Genomic DNA, 10,380 nt, shown 5'->3' with positions numbered 1-10,380 from the left:
ATTTAGATACATATACAATTATATCCTACAATAATTATAATTATATATAATTTTTTATTTATTTTAATAATTATAATACCTATGGTAATTACAAATATATATAAATATATATATACACACATATACATATATATCAATAGAAGCAAACAAGAACGTGTGTGTGCTTGTGACTTTTGTGGGAAAATCTAGTCCGGTGGCAAAGCTGAGGCTTTGCGTGTGGACAGTCGCAAGATTTACCCGTGGGCGGCTCCTCCGATCAGGCATCATAAGCTTTTAGATAGGCCCCTATGTAGAGGAGCTGAACTCAGTTAACTCTTGCCAACAGGAAAGAAATAAGTCATTTTAAAATTTACTTTTTTCATAGCGCATATAGATGTTTTAAACATTTGAACAGCACAAACATTTAGGGCTAAGGGTAATATGTGTTCCATTAGAATGCTTTTTTAGGGGAACAGTGACTTTTAATGCAGCTCGCCAGTGTAAAACTGCCGGGGATGCGCAGCTCAGGCCCCAAGCTCATTTCTGTTACTACTGCGCGAATACGCCGGCGCCTGAAATTCCGTTGGTAAATCGAGCGAAGGCTTCCGATTTTGGATCGCGAATACAAATGCGCGACTGAGCCTCCGATTTTGCTTGGTGAATCAGGGCCTGGGTTCAGGGTCCAAAAGTAAAAATAGCAGCTATGCAGGAAGTTTTTTGCAATACAACCAAAATGAGCAAATTCAACTATTTTACCTATTTAGATGAATACACCAGAAATCTAACAGCCATTTATATAAACATCCTCTGAAGAAAATTCAGTCCGATATGAATGCTGCTAGTCCTATGTCCCTCTGCAATGTCTGCAATGGGTTAGAAGCATTCATATCGGACTGGATGTTTATTTAAATGGCTATTAGCTGAAATAATGGAATTTACTCATTTTGGTTGAATTGCAATAAAAACTTCCTGCATAGCTGCCACTTTTCCTTTTGGACCCCGCACTCAATGACTGAGTGGATCACACAATCATGGAACTGATCATTCTACCTTAAATTCTCTCTTTTCGTTTCTTCCTGAAGTAGACCGTTTTCATGAAACGCGTCAAGGAATGGTCAAAGATCAATTAAGAATACAGAGAGATTTATGTATATGATTTAAATGATTTTAATGTGTATGTACAAATTATGTTGTATGTTATTCTAAATAGATATATAATTTGATTTAACAAACACCTCAAATCTAATTGTAAATAGAGCATTCCTAATATATCCTTTCAGCATTTATAAGGAATCCCCATGCTTTGCCTGATAGATTCTGCCCCCTCACCCTGACCACCAATAATGTATTTCCGTTGTAGGAGTTCTCCCTGCGAATGTTGGTGGTGAGCCCAAGATTGAGCAAATAATGGGGCAGGTTGAGGCGTATGGTGGCAACTAGGTCAATTATTGCTATAAGTGAGATTTTGATTGATTACCTGCACCTATTGATCATTGTAAAGCCACCTTTAGGTGCTCTGCATTGAAAACAGTTCTGCTTGCTGCATCTTTCATGCAACACCAAGCATATTATATGAAGCTCAATAGTAATGTAAAGTGTGGTCAGGGGTGTACATAGAGAATTGCCAAATGTGCTGCTGCAACAGGGCCCTGAACCCTCCTGAACCAAAAGGGCCCCCAAGTCAGTTTAATAGGAGGAGGGGGGTCAGTTCTGCACGGTGGCTTGGCACCTAGGACCTGCATACAACACCTGGCAGCTAAAATAAAGATTCCAAAGTTTCCACATGACAGTACCCAGGTGTGACACCACATGCCATATATCACATGTTCTTCCATAGATACAGGCGCCTCCCAGATTATCCATGGTCACCCGAGGCTGGGAGTGACTGAACCTGTTATTTCAGGTATTAGATAACGTTATGTGTCACATATTAAAATCCAAATTGTCTCCCTGATTTCTTGCGCCTGTCAACCCGTACGTAACACTGGACACGCCCACTTCGTCACGGTAACCGGTCGTTGGCCTATTTATACTGGGAGGAGTTATAGTTGCGCCTCATTTTCGCTCAGAACCTTTGTGAGAGGACGGGCATGTAATGGCTGGTCAGGGCGCTCTTCTCGTAGGTGTGCTATGCGCTGTGCTATCCCTCACCTGGGCTCTGCCTGGAGGTTGGAGAGCAGCCGATAAGAACAGTCCGACAATATGGGAAATGGCGGCGTTCAGTGTATCTCAGTACAACCTACAGAGCAACCAGAACGTCGTAGCCAAAATGATAACACTCCAAGACGCCCAGGAGCAGGTAGAGTCAGTGTACATGAAGAGTAATATACTGGGCCGACTATGGGGTGGAGGTGGGATCATTGGGTGCAGGTTATTATTCTATGCAGGGCTGCATGGAGGATGTACCTGTATTTCCCCCCTGTACATAACACGGGTATGGGGGAGCTGCCAGCTGACCCATGTTACAGGGAAACCAAACTAAGTATTTTCATGTTCCATTTTGTTTAGCTTTTCATTGCTAATTATCCTTTATTTTAGAGATTAATTTATAAAGCTGTATTTATAATGGTAAACATGTGATCCAGGGAAATCTGAGGAAATAAAATGCTACACTAAAACAAAATAGGCAAGGACTAGGTAACAAACATAAAGTGGAATTATATTACTTCTGGCTACCTTGTATTTTTAGGCTTGATCACATTCCTCAAAAATCACTACAAAACCAACAAAATGTAAATTATCAAATGTTGAGCAGTAAGATTTTTATTTTTTTTTTGGTAAGTTTTGGCAGTTTTTTGATAAATGCATATAACTGCCCCCCATTTAGTGGTTTATCTGGGATGCACTGTAAGTGCTAAATAAATGGCTCCTGCAAGCAGCTAGACCGGTATTTAGCTGTTCTCTTGCTTTATCTTTGGGCCCTTCCTTGCCAGGATAACCTTCTCTTCTAGGGTGGGTGGTGGCATCCCAACACAATCTGCCTAGGAGAGAGTGACTGCCCTGCTGAAAGCTCAGAGAATATTTAGTAATGGAACCTACCAAAAAGTGTCCATGGGATTGTCCCCATCAAACTCTTTGCCAGCAAAAGTTCTACAATTTTTTCAATTTGCTGTGGACAAAGGTCTGCAGCACAACTTGATTAGGGTACAGTGTTTGCTCAATCAGCCCTCACATCCTCCATGTGGGTAGAATGCCTATGGGTGGGCAGTAGTGAATTTAAAGCCTCTAACAGTCATTGATTCTGGCATGAGATTTTCCTCCGGTCTAGTGATTGCTCATGGAACCTCCTGTCCATCCATTCAAGGGCTTTGCCACAGAGGAATGGTTGAAATTACCTGGAAGGTTTTTTCTTTGCGGTTAATCCAGCAAGAATAGATTTGGAGCTATGTGCTTTCTCTGTGAAGGAGACCCATTACACTGTTCCTAATGATAGTACTTTTGGATCCATTGTTGGAGTGTCTTTATATCGCTTTAACTGGATGGTCTTTCAGCCTTGAGACCGTTATTTGCTGAAGGATCTCAAGAAATTAGTATTTTCAGAAATTGCATACTGAGCATTTTACCTCCATTTACTACAGAGAAAGAAGGGTTTTAGAGATACCGATAATCTTTTAATCCACCCCAACTTCCTTAGACTGTATCTCTGTTTTTGCCTCCTAGATTCCTAACATATTATGGTATAGGGCTGAGTTTTATTATTGGGGTGTCAAGGTGCTTTGAACTCGGGGGGGGGGGTGCCATAGGCTTCATTTGTTAAGGTCTATATAAAAGTGATCTGTAAAGCAGCCGGTTGAAAAATCATTAGCATTATTGTGTGGCAGTATGGGCTTCTGTTCTGCAAGCAGGTCTTTATAAAGAATACATTTGATTACCAGTTCATGTTGCATTGTGTTTTCTTTTTATTGGTATTGCCAGTAATGGGCTGTCAGGAGTGCCAGGAATGTGGAAAATTGTTATCCTACTTACCCATAATTTTCACTTCCTGACTATATCCATACAGTACATTACCCTTCCTTGTCAAGTCACAAGAATAACACCTGTATGGAAAAGTTTTTTTTTTTTTTATATTTTGGGGAGGGTGGTACTGTGGGGATTGAGGGGTGGAGCTGTTAGAGTAACAAGTAAAGAAAATTTGCACGTATGTTTGACAACAAATTTCCATAAATCATGCACTCAAGCCACCATTGTGCATCTGCAACACAGAACAGACCTTCTGCTATTGAGCTGACTGCTGAGTTACACCCTAGGGCAGGATTTCTCAACCAGAGTTCATGAAACCCTGTGGTTATTCCAGAGGTTGCTAGGGGTTCCTTGAGCAATTAGAAATTTGTGCCTCTCAGATCAGTTTAACTTACACCAATGACCTTTTTAGCTATCTGTAAGGGTGATAATCCTCCCAATGACCAGCAATGTTAGAGGCTTTGTGAATATCACACTAATGTACTTTGAGCTGTGTGTATAGTAATGTTGCAGGGGTTCCCTGAAGACCTGAATGCTATTTCATTGATTCCCCCATGTTAAAAAGGCTGATAAACTCTGCCCTAGGGTGGCAAGGCAAGAGATGTAGACCCTTGAAACTTGAATAAAGTACTAAAAGAATTACTTTGTATGCACCACAACTTTAAATTGGTAAAGAAGGAATTTTTTATTCTGTAGTCCTTTGTGACATAACTAAATTGGTATGATATGGTTTCAATCTATGAGTAGCAATACATGGGAATCCTTTGTCAAATTCAGAGTCATGTTTTAGACTGAACAGTTTGGTTTTTTTTTTCTGTGTCTTTAGGATGTCTCTAACTAACACTTCTCATTTTGTTATATTTAGGTGGTTGCTGGGATGAACTATAAATTGACCCTAGTGTTGGGAGACACAGCATGCAAGAAGAGTGAAAAGTACATGATTAAAGCTTGTCCACTCCTAACAGATGAAAAACTTAATGTAAAGCAATTTATTTTCTTTTCTTTTAAATCAGTGCCAGTATTGCCTTTTTAAGGGTGGTTTCCATGTTAACTTTGCAAAAGTATATTTTCACTTTGTTTTCTACATTTACTATTAATGAAAATCCTAACAAATTTGCAATATATACCTAATTGCATTCAGGTAAAAGTGGAGTTTTGTAGGATTTACCATGAGCTTTTTGAAAATATTACAAAGTGGAAATTCACTTTTTGTAAGTGCACAGTCTATTGCATGTTTCCAGGATGATGGCTTCTTGTACATGTTTAGTGAAAGGAAAAGTGCAGGTCTAGGCGCCTGACCTAAGCAGTAACTCCATGCCAGAGCACCTGAGAGGACTGGCACCTGCAAGTGTTTGCTATGGTTGGGCTGAGCGTGCTGAATTGGTGTTTAACACTCAAGCTTATGTAGGTGACAAAACTCCCTCCCCTACATGTTTTACTGTTTACCTGATGCAAACTGCACCTTGGCCCACAAGATTTGCATGAGGCTGTGACCGCTTTGTAGATCTTCAGACCACCATTTTGTGGGTAAAAGTGATATGTCCCACTTGTGAACCATGCAGTGTTAATGCTGCAGTCGCATGCAACAAATAAGGGTCCCGGGCTCTCCTGATCACCTAAATGGGAGAGGTTAGGACCGTGGTTGAGTTTGAGATGAACCATGAGTTTAAAATGGCCTTTAATTACTGTACTACACAATTTTTTGATCATAAATTTTCATTTCTTTTTCATTTCTTACTTTTTGCAGAAAACAAGATGTGATTTCATTGTGTATGATATCCCGTGGGAAAACAAAAGGTCACTTACGAAAAAGGAATGTGCACGTATCTAACTACTCTTCCATATTTTGATGAAAGAACACTATTCCTATGTCTTCCTATTGTATAACATGGCTACTAGAATGTGTAGTGTTTTGAATGAAGTAATTTCTCAGGTGTTACGTTCATATCTCTATTTTTTTTTTCACCTTTTGCTGTATTTGAAAGTGGAAAAAGGTTCACCATACTTCCTATCTAGAATGTCATAACTTTGTTCAATGTTCTGCAATAAATTGGGTTTGAGGCTTCCTATCTGCACATGAAAAGGAACTTATAGTACATTTTGCTCAACAGTTTGCTGTATTAATAAAACAGAAATATGTGAAATAACATACATGAACAGGGCACTCGCAAATCTTCACAATGACCAGTTGTGTGAAGAATTTTGTTGTCAAGGTTTGTGGGAAAAAAATGCAAAATAAATTTGACCTTTTGGTTCCATCAGCTTGTTCTGTGTTTTGTTGGGGGTGGGGGGGTTATTTATATAGCAAGCATAACACTGGGGAACAATTTTGAACAAACTTTTTGTTGAATTCAATTTTTAAGCTTATTTACACTAAAATAGGTATGCTGGTTCTTAAAGTGCAGTTAGTTTTCTTCTGGAATGTGTTTTTTTTTTTTTCTACTGCTTATATAATCCAATTACTGTGTGTGGAATTGTATATGCTAATCATCTACATGCAAGACAGTGTGATCAGAGGTTGTGTGCTGCTCTACAGTGAATAAGCAAAATTAATTTTTTCTACTTGCACACATTTCCTTTCATTCAGATCATGTCTGGCTCTGCTGTTTCTCGTCGTAAGTGCCAAAACAACCCTGATTAATTTTGGTACATCTGTGGCAGTTTCACCGTTCCCAGTCAAAGGGCTAACATGAGCACATTTGTAGAGCAAGCCTATTTGGCATATTTCAAAGGTAAACTTGGTGATCAAGATAAGTCTTGGGCCCCTCATAAGGTGTGCAAACAGCGTGTTGATCGTTTACAGATGTGGACAAAGGGAACACATGATAAGATGCCATTTGGTATACCTATGGTTTGGCGAGAGCCAGAAGATCACTTCAGTGACTGTTACTTATGTATAGTGAAAAACTTCAGGATATAACAAGAAAAATAAATGTAACAGAGTATCCTAGTCTACCATCAGCTATACACCCAGTGGCTCATTCAGATGAAATCTCAGTGCTGGTTTTTGTTATACCACCCTCTTGAAGAATGTGATTATGGTGATGAACTAGGTGACAACAATGATGAAGAGTTTGAAACTGAAGAGGATTTGATCAGCATGAGTTGAGTGATTTGGGATCGAAGAAGGCTTCTGCACTCCTAGCATCAAGACTGCATGAGAATGACTTACTTGAAAAATGAATTTTGCAGTATTTTAAAACTGACAGTGGCTTTGGGTATTGCCATAACATACCTGGTTTAATTGAAGAATTGTGAATTCCAATCTATAACTCAACTGAATGGTGACTATTAATAGCTCAAAGCGTGTCCTTCACAATGGCAATATATTTGGGTTAGTCCCAATTAGCTATTCAGTTTCTTTGTGAGGTGTATGCAGACATAAAGCGAGTCATTGAGTTGTTGCAATATCACAATTGGGTCATCTGTGTTGACCCTAAAATGGTATTTTTCCTTCTTGGTCAGCAACATGGAAACACCAAGTATCCCTCTTATCTGTGCATGTGGGACAGCAGAGCTTGTGAGAGGCATTGGGTGGAAAGGAATTGGCCTCCAAGATCTCCCCTAAAACCAGGTGATCCAAACATTCTACATGAGCCACTTGTTGATAGAATAATATATTCCCACCTCTGCACATGAAACTGGGTCTGGTGATGCAGTTTGTTAAAGCTTTGCCAACTGAAGGAGACCTCATTTTGGCATTTCTAAGCCTGTCATTTGAAAAAAATAAAGGCAAGTGTGTTTGATGGGCCACAGATTCTATGGCTCATCAAAGATGAACATTTCATCAGAACAATGTCAGAAGTCGAAAAGAATGCTTGGTTATCGTTGAAAGCCATTGTCAAGTACTTACTTGGAAACACATGAGCAAATAATTACACAGAAATTGTCCAGAAACTCTTGGAGAGCTACAGCATGCTTGGCTGCAATATGAGCATCAAGGTGCATTTTCTGCATAGCCATCTTTCTAACTTCCTGGAAAACCGTGGTGCCGTCAGTGATGAGCAAGGTGAACGATTCCACCAAGCTTTGAAAGTCATGGAAGGATGGCATCAGGGTATAAGGGATTCGATAGATGACTATTGTTGGAGCATCTGGTGGGATTGTCCTAACACTGAACAGTCCAGGAAAAGCTACAAGTTTAGATTTTTACCTTAACTGCTTACCTGATTCATTTTCAATTGTTTTACTGTAAAAAAAAAAGAACAAAACAAAAGAAATTGAAATAGTACATTCAAGTTATTTCATTATTTTTCATTGTATGTAAAATTTGTATGTTTTTTTTTTTTACAAAAGTGGAGGGTATCCTGTATTCACCTTTCTGAGGGTAAATTAAATCTTGGCAATTTGATATACTGTAGCTAAACCACCAGATATAAAAATGATATACTCATAAAACCTAACTATGTAGACACTGTTTAATAAAATATCTGTTTACCTGTTTGAATAAGTATAAAAAATTAACTATTTCCAAGGTTTGCTCACCATACTTTTTCATGTGGCATGCATTTGCTTGCTAGAGAAAGCTGTAGAGGTAGAAAAAAAAAAGAAATGGCTGATTATGCTGTCTGGACCAATTTTATTGTTCACATGACCTGTTGTACTGAAGCTAATGCTGGGTTCAGTTCATTTTTAGCTAAATCTATTGCAGTCCAGGCTACTTGCCATCTTAGTCTAGCCAGTCTGAAGGTATTTCGTACAAAGAAAAATAATCACACGTATGAGCAGATGCTGAAGACACAGAAGGGTTTTAGCAAATGTTTTGAAGGCAAAGATGACGACACAGCTATTGTGCCAATGGAGACTTTACTATGGATCCCTCCATTTAAGCTGATACACATTTCCAGTCCCATCCTCCAAAGATCCCTCCATATTTGGGACTTAGTGAAGCTTTCAGGCAGATACCCCTCTCTCCTCATCTGATGCTCCCACCTAGTCTGAATGACCCGCAGTAATTCAAATGAAGGGTGGAGCAGTATGCAAAGGTACAATTTCCACTCGCTGATTTTAAATGACCCCAGCCAAACTCCCATTTGCTAGATATTTACAGGTAAAAACTCCTAAGTGTAGTCAAACCTAAGAATACAAGAAAAAACAACATCATGCAGATGATATTCAGAAATGTAACCCTATTGTGTCCAAATTGCAAATCGTTGGGTCCATAAATATTTTCACAAGAGAAAACTTTTTTCTAATTTTGGTTCTGTACATTACCACAATTCATTTTAAATGAAACAACTCAGATGCAGTTGAACTGCAGACTTTCAGCATTACTCCAGTGGGTTGAACAAAAAGATTGCATAAAAATGTGAGGAACTAAAGCCTGAAGAACTTAAAATCACTTCTTTTCATGGGGCTCAAAAGTAATTGGACAAATTAAAAAGCTGAAAATAAAATGTTCATTTCTAACCCTACAGCCTGTAGTCTGTAGTCTTGAACTCATGGACATCACCAGATGCTGGGTTTCCTCCTTTTTAATGCTCTGCCTGGCCTTTACTGCAGCGGCTTTCAGTTGCTGTTTCTGGGCCTTTCTGTCCGAAGTTTAGTCATTAACAAGTGAAATGCATGCTCAATTGGGTTCAGATCAGGTGACTGACTTAGCCATTCAAGAATATTCCACTTCTTTGCTTTAACCCCCTAATCCCGAGTGTGACATAGGGTAGAAAAACGATGCTAAAAGCAGAAACCCGAGTCACACTCGGGGTAGGTAAACCTATGGAAAGTAATAGTAAATTACGTCGGTGAGGTCGGTGCTTGCAGATGTTTCATTTGGGGTGGGGCTGGAAATTTAAATCCATTTGTATTGCATTCAATACAAAATAACTGTTAAATGCAATACAGTGGATTTATATGTGTAAAAGCAGTATATTGTCTTTCATGAACATTTATTTTACAGTATATTATAATAGTATGAGTATATTATTTATTTAGTTTATTTATATTTATTTTTATAATTTTTTTTAATTTATTTTTTTGACATGTTTGTTTCAAAATTTTTTTTTTTTTATACTCATACTATCGTACCGCTTTTAGACCTATAAATCCAGACAGAAATTAACCGTTTGAGAGGCTAATAAACTCCTGGGTTGCTTTGGCTGTATTTTGGGTCATGAAATGCCTCCCAATCATTGCCACTGCATTTAGCTGGATTTGAGCAGACAGTATGTCTCTGAACACCTCAGAATTCATTCGGCTGCTTCTGTTCTGTGTCACATCATGGATAAACACTAGTGTCCCAGTGCCACTGGCAGCCATGCACGCCCAAGCCATCACACTGCCTCCGCCATGTTTTACAGATGATGTGCTATGCTGTGGATCATGAGCTGTTCCACGCCTTCTCCATACTTTTTTCTTTCATCATTCTGGTAAAGGTTGATCTTGGTTTCATCTGTCCAAAGAATGTTTTTCCAGAACTGTGCTGGCTTTTTTAGATGTTTTTGA

The 10,380-nt window shown here is 38.9% G+C and overlaps 1 long non-coding RNA gene across 1 annotated transcript; it reads left to right on the top strand.

Moving 5' to 3' along the window:
* Positions 1–2,029: 2,029 nt before the first annotated feature.
* Positions 2,030–6,197, top strand: LOC140338710 (uncharacterized). Its single transcript, XR_011922303.1, has 3 exons — positions 2,030–2,278; positions 4,805–4,918; positions 5,687–6,197. It is a non-coding gene; the product is annotated as an uncharacterized lncRNA (long non-coding RNA).
* Positions 6,198–10,380: the final 4,183 nt, after the last annotated feature.

Source organism: Pyxicephalus adspersus, chromosome 9 (assembly GCF_032062135.1).
Source record: "Pyxicephalus adspersus chromosome 9, UCB_Pads_2.0, whole genome shotgun sequence".
NCBI lineage: Eukaryota > Metazoa > Chordata > Amphibia > Anura > Pyxicephalidae > Pyxicephalus > Pyxicephalus adspersus.
Note: the sequence above shows the minus strand (reverse complement) of the source record. Positions and strands in the feature narration are given on the sequence as shown.